Source organism: Ursus arctos, unplaced genomic scaffold (assembly GCF_023065955.2).
Source record: "Ursus arctos isolate Adak ecotype North America unplaced genomic scaffold, UrsArc2.0 scaffold_4, whole genome shotgun sequence".
In the NCBI taxonomy this organism is placed as follows: Eukaryota; Metazoa; Chordata; class Mammalia; order Carnivora; family Ursidae; genus Ursus; species Ursus arctos.
The window spans coordinates 21669829-21685967 of NW_026623056.1; positions in this window are offsets into that span (position 1 = coordinate 21669829).

Here is a 16139-nt window from a genome sequence, read left to right on the forward strand (position 1 = left end):
GCCTGTATTTCTTCACTTGGTCCCTGACCTATTTCAAGCCCTTACTCAAATGTCACCTTCTCACTGAACCTCTCCTGACCACCCTATTTAAAATCGCACACTCGTCATTACCATCTGACATAGTGTGTATTTTATGCTTTACAAATATGTGTATTTATTTTCTGCCTTCTCCAACGTTTTTAACTGGGTTTTTTGTTGAGCTAGTTGGGTAATTCTGTTTATTATTATTCACTCATGTATCTCCAGCTCTTAAAATAGTTGTTGGGCATGCAATAGGTGGTCTGTAAGGATCTGCTGATTGAAGGACTGATGGAAGTCTACCAATAGGAGAGTAGCATAAGACAGTGATCTTTAAAATTTTGTTCACCTGTTCCTCAAATGGCCTTTGAGAAACTATGACATCTACTTTATTTTAATCATGATGTTTTATTGTGGGGTGCCTGGGTGGCTCAGTCTGCTAAGCATCTGACTCTTGGGTTCAGCTCAGGTCATGATCTCAGGGTCCTGAGACTGAGCCCCGGATTGGTGCTCAGGGCGGAGTCTGCTGGTGATTCTCTTTCTCTTTCCCTCCACCCCCCAAAATAAATAAATAAATAAATAAATAAATAAATAAATAAATAAATAAAATCTTTCAGAAAATAATGTTTTATTGCAAAATATATGATTTCTGATGTTTTTAATATGGTGCACATGCTTTAAATATATTTTCATCTAAATCTAGGTGCTATAAATTCACTCATTCAATTTATGAAAACTGTCTGCCATATAATCCAAATGATAGCAATGATAGTTCTTTTATTTGTGTCAAAAATATTTTACTTCATTTTCAGTTCAAATAGCATGTAAGTACCTGGGACAACCATCTCATTTCCAATTCTAAGCTATTCCAATTGCATGATAAAATCGATGTTTTCTCTCAATCTGTTAAACTTTCTGTGCCTTGTTCTTCCTGTTCCCTTCCCCCTAGAAGCTATGCATTCTCCAACTGTCTTTTGATTTGCACCCCCAAATCATTTCTATCTTGAGGCAATTGCATCACAGTGATCCAATAAAGATTAGGGAGAAGTGTGCTTTTCTACTGTTAAATAGGTGAATGATGATTGATTGTTCATTGATTGATTGCAAAAGTGGAGACAGGAAAGGAAGACTTTCAGACAATAGGATCATTCTCAGGCAAATCAATTTCAGGGAAAAGTTCATTTGAAAGTCAAAGATCTGGAAATCATTTCCTTCCTCCATTCCCATACATTCTTGGAAAACCTATAAGCCACCCTGGGTATTCAGACATCCATGCCCTATTCTAAAGATAAATCGTATTGTAGTATTCTATGCAATGGTGATTTAAAAAGATGATGAAAGGATGCAGAAATTTCCAAGAAATGATCATAACTGGGGAAAAAAAGTTTCTTAGCAATACTTCTCATTTATCTTTGAAATATGTATTTAATATATTTGTATATGCACATAAATTCATAGAGGGAGACCACAAGAATTTGCACAAAGCCTCCACGGTGGGTACCCTGAGGAAGGATGGAGAATTAGTGGCTGGGGGCCATGGAATAACAGATTCACGTTCTTAAATATTTGTATACTTAAAATACTTAAAATATTGTTTTTGTATACTTAAAATATTGGTTAAATTTCATATGTCAGTTAAGGAAAATTAATTAAAATTAATAAAAATTAAGAGAAATACTAGCAAACTCTGATATTATAGTGCTGGTATCATCTTTTAATCTTTTTTCTTAGAGCGGTTCATAAATATAGTAGAATATTGCCAATAGCTTTACATACTACAAGTCAGTTTCAACAAACTCCTACTTCCCTTTTCCCTTTATACAACTGCTATTTTCCTCCCCCTTCCTGGTGATAGTCACTTTCAATCTCATCATGTCATGAGTTCTGTTACAGCTCTTTGCACCTGTATCAGTTCCTCCCACTAGATGGTTCCTTAAAGGACTATACCACTTTCAACTTTTCAGTCCCTATACACTCCTGGGATAGAGTAGGTCTCAAAGACATTTGGATGAATTAATAAATGAATAAATGAATGGAAGTAAATGCTCTGTCCCTTTGTTCTCCCCTTTGCCTCATTGATTAAAAAGCAAAAATTGTTTTTATTTTATCTTGCATGCCTAATGATCTCTTCTATACTTATTGAACAGTGAGTTCTAGATATTTAACACACAGATATTATCTCATTTTTCTTTCCCATTTTTTGGTGAAGAACCATGGGTAGACATAGACTCAGCTCACACATAAGAGAAGTAGAATCCCACAGACAGAAAGTATCTTTCCAAATGCACCGCCACAGCCACCACTGTGACCATTAGGTTATAAGTGTTTGTCCGGCAGCATGAAGAGCCACGGATGACTTAGTACTTGACCAGCAGCTCTTCTAATAGAATATCATGATATTTGAGATTTACTAGGTATTTTAAAAGAAGTCTGACACTGGGCATTCCTTCTTTAGTAACTTAGATATCATTTATTAAATCATATTTTAGAAAGTTTCTTAAAGATTACATAAAGTAGCCCTTAGCTAGTTCTTGAAATCTTTTTTTTTTTTTTTTTTTTTTTTTTTTTTTAATACCGGAGAGATGGGGGCCTGGGTGGCTCAGTCAGTTAAGCGTCAGTCTTAATTTCAGCTCAGGTCATGATCTTAGGGTTGTGAGATCAAGCACCACATTGGGCTCCGTGCTCAGCAGGGAGTCTGCTTGGGATTCTCTTTCTCCCTCTCTCTCTCCCTCTGCTCCTCTCCCTGCTCTCCCTCTCTCTCTCTCTCAAATAAATAAATAAATATTTTTTTTAAAATTCCAGGGAGAGGCATCTCAACAGATATTATTTGTCAAAGGGAAAAGGAGAATGGCTGTTTTTACGATATGGCATGTGTTTATGTGTCCACGTTTATCAAAATAAAAGAGCAAGATGGAAATTTACAAAAGCAGAGTAAATTTTTATTTGTGTTTGAATTCTGTAATGCTTTTGGTGTTGAGTATTAGTAGCAGCAGCAGTTAAAACGATGTCGATAAAACAAAATAACAAAGTCAAGTAAGAAAACGGTCAGAAATTTCAGGACCCTTCCCCCTGCCTCCGCGGAGCTACAGAGCTTCTGCCGCATAGAAACAATAAAGCCATTTCTGGGTTATAAAGAAGTCACTACACAGCTTTATGAGGTGCAGTGTTAAGACAATGTTCTAGGTCCCTAACTGATACTGTATTTTCCACATTAATTTCAAGTTGACACAAACAGAAATGTCGTACTTTCAGAGACAGAAATGAATAGAAGGTGGACCATTATACCTTCAGTAAAGTATCGAACCCCTGAACCAACAGGTGTGGTCCAGTTCAAATGCAATACTATAGTTTTTCTTTAAAAAAAAGACTGCATTACTCAATTGAAACATAATAATTATTTTGTTCCACATTTTCCAAGAATGTATACCCCCTGCACAAATAGAAATAACCCAACATGAGAAGCCAGAAAATTTAGGGGAAAAAACTTGATAAATGACAATTACACACCAGAAATTACACTTCTTTTCACAGCAGTCAAATCTTCAGACTAAGGTCTGAGTGATATATTAAGGTCTTATAAAAATATCACACTATTCTAATTACTATAACATTAAAATGCATCTTAAAAATTATCTTTACTCATCTTTCACAATTACTTCTGACTCTACCCTTACAGGATAGAGGAGGCTCTACTAAATAGAAAGTAATAAATTAAATCAGCATGTGAAAGTATCACAGACAATTTGGACAGACAATTGAAAGACTGGTATCAAAACTTCATAAATGATATTGAAAAGAAAAATACAGGCTAGGAATGAATATTTGCAATACATATGACAGGTGAAATGTCCATATAATCAATACACAAAAACTCATTTATATCAAGAAGAAATACTCTAGCTCTCCAACTGAATAATAAGCAAAGGATACAAACACACAGAAAAGAAGTATGACTTACCAATTAAACATATGAAATAAAATTTCGATCTCCCTAATAATCAAAACTGAATAAAAAATAAGATATTTTTTAACCTAAAACATTGGAAACAATTTAAACTACTGAAGAAAATTACCCTGTAAATATGATCAGAATTTATTTATTTATCATCAATTATATGATTTAAAATGGGAAAAATATCTAAATCGTTTAAAGACCTTATGAAACATTGGTATAATATAACATCCTCAATAAAATAATAAATTTGAAGAATATTTAATGGCATAATGAAATTATCAAGATGTAATAGTAAATGAAAAAGGCAAGATTTAAAAATGAAAATATTATTTCAATTTCATTTTAAAAATATAATAATTACTCGAGACCGAGTCATTACTTTATGCTCCTGTACATGTGGCTTGCCCTCTCACTCCCTAACACACACACACACACACACACACACACACACACACACACACACACAGTTTCTATCCCATACCATCCTATCCCCTATTTTCACTTCCTTATAATGGCAACAGAAAGAAAGCTTTATTGATTTTTTTTTAAGAGAGGGAGAGTTGGGGGGGTGGGAGTGAGGGGCAGAGGGAGAAGGAGAGAATCTCAAGCAGACTCCATCCTGCACCCGGAGTCTGAAGTTGTGGCGGGGCGGGGGGGGTGTCTCGATTTCACGACCCTGAGACCATGACCTGAACCAAAATCGAGTCAGTCGTGTAACTGACTGAGCCACCCAGGCAACCCCAACCACAGATAAAGCTTTAAGTAAGAGCAATCATTCTGAAGTTCTCCAAATGCTACACACTTGATCTAATATCTCTTTTTCTGAAATATAATCTGGGTTAATTTCAACACACCTCACATTCCTATTTATCTCGACACTAAAGTATTTCCTTGGTATGTTTTCTAGGAAGCTCAGGTGAAGACAAGTGTTTTCCCTGCCTCCTCCCAACAACTGTAACTTAAAGATTTCCTCTTCCTTCTTCAGAACTTCAGCTCCTCTCAGGCTCATACCATCTGTCTCTGTCATTCACAAGGCTTCCACAAAACTATCATGTCCTGGCCTTATTCACGGAAAGCTCTACCTTCTGAATTACTCTCTCCCCTTACTGTGCCAATCGTCATCATCACCATCGACGACATCACCATCGACATCATGCTCATTTTCATCATTACTGTCACAGATCACAACCTTAGCACTTAGTCCATAACAGACTGTCGTAAGCATTTTACGTGTTTTAATGCAGTTCTCACAAAAACCAATGAGGCAGACATCACTAATATCCCCATTTTGAAAAAACAAAACAAAACAAAATCATTCTGATTGGCGGTAACCACTTGCTTTGAGTGTCATAGCTTGTAAGTGGCAAACGGGCATTTGAACCCCTATAGTCTAGCTCCAGAGCCTATGCTCTAAACCATCCATCCTTTCTCTGCATAGAAAGATTTATTCTTGAGGCCTTCGGTATCCAAGGCGACATTCGAAGTTCTCATCTGCCAGGTCCTTGGCCTCCTATTGCCGGAGAAAAATCACATAACCCAGGATAATGGGTTTCTTTTCCTATTAATTACCACATTCTGAGCCTGGCTTCTTCTAAAACCAGAGTCTGAGAAAAGGTAGATATGATGGTTAATTTTATGTGTCAATTAGGGTAGGCTATAGTGCCTATTATTTGGTCAAATACTGGTCTAGATGTTGCTTTTAAGGTATTTTGTAGATGTGGTTAACTTTTTACAGTCAGTTGACTTGAAGGGAGATTACCTGCGGGTGGGGCTCATCCAATCAGTCAAAAGCCTTAGGAGCAAAAGCTGAGATTTCCTGAAGAAATTCGGCCTCCAGACTGTAACGGAGAAATCCAGCATAGTTTCCAGCCTTCTGGACTGTTCTACAAATTTCAAACTTGCCAACCTGCACAATTACACAAGTGAATCCTTTAAATCTCTTCTCCTTTCCCCCTCTTCTTCCCTCCTCCTCCAGTATGTATGTACACACACACACACACACACACATACACACATTTTATTGGCTATGTTTCTTTAGAGAACACTGACTGATACAGTAGACAGAGAAAAAATGTAAAACATGAGTTTATTATCAAGTTGGTTAACCATGTAACAAACACTTGAAAGATGAAACAGAAGAGAGACAGTTATGTAATGCTTCGTAAATGAAGTAACTAGCCTGTAGTTAGTTAATGATAACTCCTTTTCATCCTAGTGAAAATTTGGGACAGCCAAGAAATAAGAACATGTGGTTCTTGCCCACAAGGAGATCACAGAATAGATATAAATCCAAAAATCATCACATGTAAATATTAAATGGATCATAAAAGAGGTATAGGTAAACCGTGATAGGAATACGGAATCGAAAAAAATGTTACTTCCTGAGTCTAAAAATCAGGGAATATGATGGAAAGGCTGTAACTGCTCTGCGCTTTGATGTATCATTGCAATTTTCAAGACCAGAAATGGGAGAAAAACATTTCAGCAACTTTCATGCAAGTAAGGGGATTGATTCTTCAACAGGGAGTCCTTCAGCTCCACGTCAGTGTGATACCTGAACCTAGGCCACTAATTTGCATTCAAATTAGTGTTATGGTCTCTCTTTGTGTCTTGGTTTTGACATTTATTCATTTGAAAGGACAGCCATGTTGTAATTCTGCCCTACTCAAAGGATTAACTAATAAAAAATGGCTTCATAAAATCTTCATTCTATAAAAGATGTTATTTTGTTATAAATATTTATGGTTATTGGTTATTTCCAGCACGGCTGAAAATGGACTCCAAAGAAATCATAACAAAAATTGTATTTTAATATGGCCTCTAGAGTGTGTGGTCTTGTTAAATTTTTATTACAGTGTCTCAATAATACAAGGTCTTTTAATGTAGCTTTTAAAAATAAAATCAGTAGTGATTTCACAGATCTCCAATATTTATAAGCTAAGTAGTTCATCTCATTATTCGGGGTAGTACGTAACACGTTTTCCTGGGAGGATATAACGCTCTCAGCTCTGCTCCAAGGCTTACACTGTCAGAAACCAACTGTTACTTGAAAGGCCTGGGTGACTAAGGATCTGAAAGACAATCTTCGCGCCTGTAGGAGGAGACACATGAACATAACTTCTGGAATTACTTCATTTAATTATTTATTTAACCTTAAATCATCCTCAAGCAGCTACATTTCTCTTTCCCTCTCTTTCTCTCTCTCTCAGTCTTTTTTCTCTTTAACAGAGAAGCCAATTTCTCTTTACCAGTCTTCGGTTACTTCTTTCTCTTTCAGTTTTTTCTTTCCTTGTTTCTTTCTCCAAATGTTCCTTCTCTCTCTCTCCCTTCTTCCTTCATAATAATGATAAAGAAAAATTACTGAAATATATTTTTATGCTAAAATATGAGACTCAGAGTTTTATATTTGAAGGGATCCTTGTGATATTCTACTCTAGTCTCTCCTGCCTGGATTTTGGGGACCAAAGTCTGAGGGATTTCAGGGTTCATCAGAAATCTGACTTTCCCTGTTGACTAGGCTTGTAGCAGGAGCCTGAAAAGAAGTTTCTTTCTTTCCTGTACAGCTCTACTGCCTCTTGCCCTCTCGAGAGAGAGTGTTCTTCTCTTTAAGTTCGATATACTAAACCTAGCTTACCTCTCAATGCCCTTACACAAGACTCCCCTTTCCTCAAAGGGGGAAAAAAAAAAAGAAGAGTATTGTGTGGGGTACTGGTAACGGTAATTCAATTCTTTGCTCAGCAAATACTTCCTAAGCACCTTCAAAGTACTATCATTTTATATTAAATATTTCTCTTCTTCTCTTCAGCTATTAAATCAGTAGGAAGGGAACAAAAAAGGAACGAAGGGTGACTGTAGTAATGAGATAGGATCAAAAGCAAATTCTCACATTTAAAGTAAAAGGAGAGATAAAGTCAGAAAATGGCCTTTCTCGTATAAGCTGTCCAAACATCAGACCCCCAACATCACGTCTACCCCGGTCTTAATTATATGGAAATTTGTCACTTTGGTTTCCTGGAGAAGTCATAGATTTCTTCAAATCTCCAAACAGGAAAACAAAAATTTCTGAATTTACACTTCTTGAGGGCTCATGCTGCTAATATACTGCATTTGATTTTGTGGCAAATTCTTAGGGAAGCGGAAAACATCATTTTTGTTCTTGAGGAATTTAAAACTAAAGTGAAGGTGAAACTAACCCCTTTGGAAAAACAAAGAAGGTAGAAGTTGTCATAGAAACATTGCACACATCCTTATACATCGTGACCACACAGAGATAGACTCAAACCATAGGATGCAGTGGAAAACCTTCATGGAAGAAACCACCATTAGCAGTGTTCAGAAGAGAAGTGGTTCCACTCATTGGCCAGGAATGTGGGCAGCATGTCATGCAAAAGAGAAAGAATATGTGTAAGCTCTAGAGACTTATCAACTGTTCCATTGATGTAGGAAGGTAAATGAGTTTTCTGGTCAGAATAAAGGATGGGAGTTGGAGTAAAGCGAGGTATTTTGGAGACAGTCGGAGGTAAGAGGTAGGAGAAACACTTGTAGTTTTAGAGGGGTTCAAGTAGTAATTTAGAAACTTTTAAAGAAAATCATTCTTTTACATGTTACTAGGGAAATTTTCAAACCTACATCAGAGTAGAGTGGTATCATGAACTTCCATGTGCCCATTATATTCCTGTTGATAAATATTAACATTTTGACAAATATTGTCAAATATTTATGTGTCAATATGTGTTATCGATACCTAACATGTGAATTATTTTGTCTCTCGTGAGTGTTGGTATGTACTTGAATAGGTTATCAGGAAGGAATTATGGATATTTATTTGTTTATTTATTTTTAAAGATTTTATTTATTTATTTGACAGAGAGAGACAGCCAGCAAGAGAGGGAACACAAGCAGGGGGAGTGGGAGAGAAAGAAGCAGACTCTCAGCAGAGGAGCCTGATGCAGGGCTCAATCCCAGAACGCCGGGATCGCACCCTGAGCAGAAGGCAGATGCTTAACGACTGAGCCACCCAGGCGCCCCGGAATTATGGATTTTCAAGCCAGAAAGGGCTTAAACATTCATGGTAAGTCAAATAAATTCTGCTTTTAAATTAGCTGCCTACAGGCCAAAAACAGAAACAAAATTTCAAGTCCTTCAGAAGTCAGATATTTGGCATGAAGGCCTTACCAAGGAAGCTGACATAATGTAGAGAGATCTTCACTGGAGCTTAGAAAGAAAGTTGAAATGTAACTAAAGAAGACAAGTATTCCTGCAGTGTGGAACCAGCAATCATAGTCAGATAGTGACTATGTTTCAGATACTCAAAGTGGAAATGACATTTGATAAGAACTCTACCAAATGATAGGCTAAGTGTTTTACCCATGTTATCCCATTTAAATATCACAAAAACCACTTGTAGAAATTGTTTCCCCATTTTACCTGTAAATAACTGGGGCATAAAGCTGTGAGATCACTTGTTCGTTGACACGGGGCCACTTTGTGGTAGACCGAGCACTGCAACCAGCTCAGTGTTTGTTCCGTCATACAACCAAGCAACCAGAAAGAGGAAATGAGGTCTTGGTCCACACCGTGCTGCTCAGAGACCCAAGGCCAGAATGGCTTCAGTGAATTCTAGAATGAACAGTTTAGGGTGTTCTGACGTCCGGGAGAAGAATATGCCATCCACATAAGAAAGTATCTTCTTGGAGCATCTGGGTGGCTCAGTCAGTTAAGCGCCTGCCTTTGGCTCTAGTCATGATCCCAGGGTCCTGGGGTTGAGCCCCGCATCGGGCTCTCTGCTCAGTAGGGAGTCTGATTCTCCCTCTCCCTCTTCCTGCTGCTCTTCCTACTTATGTTCTCTCTGTCAAATAAATAAATCTTTTAAAAAATTAAAAAAAAGAAAATATCTTCTTCTTCAAGTAGACTATGGACTGGGCACAACTAAAGCCCTATGCTTTTTAAAGTTGCTACTTCCCCCCACCCCCAAACCCCCCAAAATAAATAAATAAAGTTACTACTTCATGTGTTTTTTTGTCTTTGATGTGTTTGGACATGAAAGGGAATTGTCCACACACAGAACACAGAAAAGGATTCTGAAAGGTGAGGCTGGGTGGTGGTGGAAATTTCCAGAATGGAGTAGATGGGTAGAGCTGGTGAGTTGGGCAGGTGTTGAAAGGAAATCAGGAGGTGGAGAGTGAAGGCAGACAGGGTGCGGGCTTCATCCTCCCTGGACTTTCCCTCACAGGCTGCCTTTGTCTTCTCGGTTGTGAGGACAGGTGTGCTTGTGGGGCACCAGTAGCCTTTGGAAAATGTTTCCCAAAGTGTGATTTGTATACAGTTGATATATAGGATTTGGGGTATAGGGAAAAACATTTTTAAGTTACGCTGTAAATTTCAAATTAAGAAAAAATGGTCCTAAATTTGCAAATTCATGGGTATGGTGAGTTAGAACAAGGACAAAGGGACCCAGTTGGAATTCTGGCCCTACCTGACCCACAAAGGACTGTAAATGAGGTACGTGATTCTTGGGCTCTTGATTTCTACAACACCGGAACAATGAGAACCTTATTGTAAGATATATTTGAAGATTTCAGATATGAAGATCATCAGTGTGGCTCATGACATTTAGTAGGTATTCAATATGTGGCAACTGTCATTGAATGAATGGTGGGGTGAGAGAGGAGACGGAATGCTATGGAATGGTCTCAGGGACAGAAACAGGAAGCATTTTGATACCAACAGAAAGTGGATAAGTAGGAAGGGAAGGTTGGGTTTGGGTTTTTAGAATCACTTTCAGGGAGCTGGTAGGTATGTGTGTTCTGCTTATATTAGTATCCCCATTCTAGAAAGTGACAAATTTTCCACCCCCCCAGAGGTTTTGGTAGTTATGCCATTTCTCTTAATATTCCCACAAAATACTGGGAAGTTAAATGGTAATTTCCAGGGACACCTGGAACCAGTCAGTTAGGTGTCTGACTCTTGAGTTTGGCTCAGGTCATGATTTCAGGGTCCTGAGATCAAGCCCCACATTCGGCTCTGTGCTCATCAGGGAGTCTGCTTGAGATTCTCTCTCTCCCTCCCCCACTGCCCCTCCCTTGACTCACGAACTCTCTCTCTCTCTCAAATAAATAATTACATCTTTAAAAAAATAAAAATAAATAAAATAAAATAAAATAAAATAAAATAAAATAAAATAAAATAAAATAAAATAGAATGGAATTTCCTAAGTGAAAGCCAGACTTCTAGGATCTGGGTTCCATGAAACGACAATGTTGACAGCTCTTAATGAACATTTTTGGTATCTGGATTATATCATCTTTCTTTGAATTATAGATCTTTTATCTTTCCCACTTTTGCAAAAGCAAATTAATAATATTATTTTCATGTGGCTATATATCTTTGCATAGCAGGACATAAAATTGTGAAGTGTTCTGGGAGGAAGCAAATGCATTTTATATGACTGGTGGCCCCAGCAGACTCCTCCTATTTAAGGCACATTTTTCTAAAAGTAAGTACAAACACATTATTGACATTTGCACAGCTCCTAATGAGTTTGCGAAGTACTTCGCATAGATTATTTCACTTACTTTTCATGACAATAGTATGAGATAGGTACTAATATTCTCATATTCTACAAGAGGCAGCAAAAGTTCAGAGTTTCGGTGTCCTTTTCAGTATTCCATAGCTAATGAGTAGTTGACCCAGATGATCTGATTCCACATTCAATACAGTTTTCACCATGTATCTCCATTTCTTATTTTCATCATTCAATATAAGGTGAACATGATGAAACATGAAAATATTTGTCCCTGCTCTCAAAGAACTCTCAGTTTCATTTGGCAAGGAAATAGAAACACACACACACACACACACACACACACACACACCCCGGAGTAAAACATCACCACAAGCAACGTATCAGCATGCGATGCCGACTGCCTTCTAGGTGTTACTCACAACAGAATTCATAGGAACAGGGGAAAAGAGTTTGAGTAGTCAGGGGCATATCAGAGAGGAGGTAAGAAGAATATTTTGGAAGAGTAGAAAACCAGGCACCATTTGAGATGATTGTAATAATCAAGTTGTCCTCCACCCCCAAGCTCTAACTCTCATCTGTAAACATTCCAAAACGAAAAGGACATTGCATTCTTGGCTGCAAATGAAACAAGCAAATGAATCATCTGCAAATGCAGGGTTGGAGTAGGTTCTCATGTGATTCCCATGCAAGTTACCCATGTTCCCGGGCTCCCTGCTGAGGGTGTACATGCGGTAACCAAATCTGTGATGTCTGACACCTTTCACATTCTACTCCCCAGAGCCTGACTCATAAGCAGCGTTCAACAAGCCAAACCATAACTTTCTTAGGTCGGGATGCTAAGTGCTGTGGACAGGGCCACAAAGGAGAGAGGTCCGGATTCAGAATCAGAAGAATGGGACTTTGTCTTAGTGTTGTAGCAACTGTCTGAGCATAACCTTGAGCAACTCGTTTCATCTCTCCGACTTCTAGTTTTGTCATCTGTAAAATGGGCCTAATGATACCTGCCCATCTTACCATTTTGTGAAGATTAGAGGCCACATATGAGAAAGTGTCCTGAAAATGGTTAAATATTACACAAATGTACAGATTATACAAATATACATGATATACAAATATTATAGAATGATTTCCAAGGGATCCTTTTCGTACAATCCCCTCCAAGTCTCTTCAGCCACTTACCAAACACTTGTTAAAAAATGTTTTTGTCCTCATCATAATTCCCAAATATTTGTGTACACAGAGATAACTGTGAATTATTGTACATAAATACCTCGTGAAAAAACAGATTTCCCCTAAGCCTACTCTTCAGCGAAACTGTTGGTTATCATTTTGAGCAAGATTCCCTCTATTAAGCAAGCGTTTGTATAATTACTAGTGTGTGGGTTAATGTACACGGTTGGGGTAAGAGTGGGGAAGAAGGGGAAAAAGTTAAAATGTAAAGACTAAAGAATACCCTTCTTAGAAAACTTGTTAAAATAGGCTAAAATAATCAAAGTTTATCTGCCACTTTACTCTCTATTCAAAATGTGCTATGGACAAGCCCCACCTGGGAACTTGGTAGAAATGCTAGATTCCCCAGCCCTGCCTTAGACCTACTGAATCAAAGTCTGCATTTTAACAAGATTCTGGGTGATCTGTATGCATACTAAAGTTTGAGACGCACTACCCCGTGGAGCTCTTTCAGATACATTATGTCATTGGATTCTTGAGACCATGCTGTTACAAACGGCCGCCATACCTTGCCCTCCCCAAACTCCATTTTCCAGTGAAACTCAGAGAAGGTAAGCCAGAGTCACATGGCTAGGTGTGGTGGCTGAGGGATTTCAACATCAACTTTCTGATTCCAAAGTCTGTGCTTCGCCCATCACAGACCTCCTCTGTTCCATCTGAGGGCTCCCGAATATTTTATATGAGGACCTATGCTGAAACCAGATCTGACCTCCAGCCATCCTTTCTGACTTAAAGATCCACGAATAAATCTAAGGTACGGCACTCACATCACCGTGCCTGATGAAGGAGTCATCACAGAATTAGAGGAAGAACGGCTTCCTCTGGCAGCACATTCAACCTTTGGGGTCTGTGCCAAGGAGCTGACAGGGGAAATTCCCACTTCACATTCTTCATCTTTTACTTGGATAATTGAGATCTTAAATGACATCAGACTTTCTGGGATCTTTCAGGGAGCTCATTCTCAGCTGATTCCATCATCAGAATACCACTGTTAACAGGGCTCCACCCCTGGGATTGCTCAGCCCCAGTGGCTGACTAGGCCTCTTTCGGTTGCCTCAGAGTGGCTACCGGGAGCATAAGTCTGCTTACGTTGAAGGCCTAATTCAATTGCTTACTAAAGGGTTCTTAAAAAATATGACTGGATGTCCTTCTGCTTTATCTTTCTGAACAGATTCCCAATCCTGTCACAGAAAGCATGTTTGGGATAGAAGGAAGCAGGCAGAGGTTTGAAAAGTTTCGGCAACAGTGATTTATTTACAGCTGAGAACTGGAGGCTTAGCTACATTCCACTTAATGTAATATGCATAGGTGAGCAAAAGATTTAGAGAAGACAACCCCAAAATGAAAAATCCAGTGAATAATGAAGACAGGAAGCCTGTGTTTTGACACTTCCTGGCGTAACAAGTGTGCGAACTGTAGTCTTACCCAGAGGTGAGGCTTTAACTGTGTTCCTTAAGAGTGAGCTCAACTCCATTTCCAGGACGGAGACACCAGGGCCTGCAATATCTCACCCCCTTCCTTTCTACCCTAGGGATGCAGCACAAAAAATAGCAACAGTTTCTAGAGACCCTTAAACCAACAGACCCACCAAGATCCTCACTAAAGTAGCCAGACTCAGAGCCATCCTTACAATGAGCTCTAATAGTCAGATGACTGCTTCTGTTAAGTTCATGTCAATGAGAAATTCCATTGTCTTCTCCACTAAGCCTCCGTATTCATCACTGGAGCCCCGCAGCTATGCGAGATGCATTTAATTCTTGTACTGTGGCACTATCTAGCTTCAGATATCCAAAGATCTTTGCTTGGAGTGTTCTTTCAGCCTCAAGTATTCTTCACCAGCTCTACGTTTTCAAATCCCAGCACCTTTCAAGACAATTCCTTCCTCGAAGGCTCCTCTGATCACTCAAATCAAATATAACCACAGGTGATAACTTGTGTCTACTTGAACCCTTGGGTTTTCTGTTTTAAAGTTCTTTGGATAATGCTCGGGCTCTCCTACTGAGCACCTATCAGTCTGCTTCACTAGATGGTGTGTTTCTTGGTGTGATTTTACAAGCGCTCATAATATCTATTTCTTATCCATTATGGAAAGTGTGGGTGCAACAATAAATCAGCATTAGTAGTAAATCAGAACAATAATAGATCATAATGAGAATATCTGACTCAAGGTTGAAAAAGAAACGTCAGGCCTCGCTCCTGCACTTGGGAATAAGCATGTCATGATTATAACCCTCAAGCCCTGTGGTCCTTTGAGGTTGCCTCTGTGCCCCAGAGGCTGTCTTCAAACCTGCAGGACGAGTTCTCCAGCCTCCGTGAAAAGAGCTCTTCACTTCAAAAAGAGGTTCCACCCTTTCTCATTTTATGAAACCTAATATCATACTCTAACATAACATAGATATGTGCACCAGACTTTAAGAAGATTTTTTTTTTTATCTTTAAGAAATCAGTATTTTGGCACAAGGGGTATATGAAGAAAAATCATGAAAATTAAAAGAATAAATATTATTATAAATACTATTATGGTCTCCAAATAATTATATTTTAAGTTCTTTTTTATACTGCTATATAGATGAAAGCATTCCAAACACTTCTGAGCAAAACCGGCAATTATTTCATGACTTACAAGGGAGATGGGTTTCAAGAGTAGGTACCGAAACACAAATCTCTTCACATGTAAAAGCTCTGTAAAGGATTCCAAAAAGGAAGAAATGGAGGAATGTTCTTTGAAGAAGTCTCCAACAGCCTGAGATTTAAAGGGTAGATGAAAAAAATTAGGAGGAGCTTGAAATGACAAAATATTGCTGGGAAATGACAAAATATTGCTGGTGGAGTAACTATAATGGGGGAGATCATGCATGTGTGGGGCACGGGTACAGGGAAAAATCTCTGTACCTGCTACACAGTTTTGTTATGCACCTCAAGCTGCTCTAAAAAATTAAGTCTTAAAAAAAATGCCTCCAGTAACTGCCAAAAGCCCCCTGGAAGGCAAAATCTCCCTGGCTGGGAATGATTTCCTTAAATTTGTTAGAAATGCAAACTGTGGGCTCCACCCCAAACCTACTGAATCAGAAGCTAGGGGAGAGAGGTGTGTTTCAACATGCCTTGCAATTCCTTCTGAGGCAGCTTAAGTTGGAGAACAACACTGGTCTTATCTACTCCTCAGAGCAAGTGTATCCCAGAGGATACAGACTGGCATTCCTTCGTGCGGGGACCATGGATTACCTACATCAGAATCACCTTTGTTGTTTGCCAAAGCAGCATCTGGGGACCCACCCTAGTGGATGGGGAAGACGAGAATGAAGTGGAAAGCAGGGATCCAGCTTTCTGGGTTTTTTGTTTGTTTGTTTGTTTTTAATGTAAGCATATTCCAATGACTCTTCTGTGCTCCATGTTGGAATACCACCTATTGAT